Here is a 1,140-nt window from a genome sequence, read left to right as displayed (position 1 = left end):
TTCAGATTCTATTAACTCACAAAAAATGAGTCTAAAAATATTACATGATCTTGGTCGTATAAACACAAAATCCAATGATAGAGACTTAACAAAGAAAAATATAAAATGAACGGTGTCTACTTTATCAAGTTTGGATTGGACAATGTATACATTGGGTTGCAGTGCTTTAATAAGCCACAACAGCAATGTGGGCTCCACCTATGGATTTCCTAAATACGATGATGTAATCATACCCATTCAATTGTTGACAACGCCAACGATTTTATCATCTCGATGAGGGTGCCCTCACATCCAACGGTTAGGCAAGGAACGGTTGGCATCAATTCAGGAGAAGATTTCAGTGGGTCCCATAATTAGGAGAAGCGTGACACTTCATGCTCCTGCTATTCATCCAACACGTTTGACTTTGACGATGGGTTTTAGAAGTCACACAAGTAAAGTGACACATTAAATACCATTTATTTTGACACTTTTACCCCTACAATAGGGAGTTCTGGACTTGACTCTCCATCTCTTAAGAACATTTGAGACACACCCCACCCCCCCCATGTTTCCGAACTGATGATATGCCCCCTTAAATTCAGTCTTCTGTGGAAAATTTTATTTTATTGGTTAAATTGATAGAAAATTATCTGAATTGGGACGCATTTATTATGTAGCAAATTCTTTTAAACTTTTAATCGATTAATTTTGGAGAAAATATGTAAGGTTTTCAAGAAAACATCTATGTGGAATTAAAGATAATATTGAGTAAAGAGAGTTTTTATTAACAGACCAATCTCTTTCCTTATATATAAATCAATGATTAATATCATAAGGATAGGTGTGTTAGAAGTAAAAGTTGGTGTGCCGACATAATCTCTCTAAATAAATTTATTGGGATGGATTCTGAGAAAAAGTCAAGATTTTTTTCCTTTTATAGAGATTGAAGATGAGGGCATTTAGGAGGAGAAGACTAAGGTCAAAGGGTATGTCATTAGTTTGAAAGCAAAGGACGTTTCTCAAATATTCAACAAAAGGTGGGGTTTTGTCGAAATCACCCATAACTTCAATAAACAGCATATAAAAAACATTTCTTAAACAGAAAAATAGTTAAGGGTATATTAGTCATTTGAATTCTTCTTCCTATATTAATTAAAA

Source organism: Akebia trifoliata, chromosome 10, assembly GCF_017979445.1.
Source record: "Akebia trifoliata isolate Shusen 1 chromosome 10, ASM1797944v1, whole genome shotgun sequence".
In the NCBI taxonomy this organism is placed as follows: domain Eukaryota; kingdom Viridiplantae; phylum Streptophyta; class Magnoliopsida; order Ranunculales; family Lardizabalaceae; genus Akebia; species Akebia trifoliata.
The sequence above is the reverse complement of the archived record's forward strand: the minus strand, read 5'-3'. Positions refer to the sequence as shown.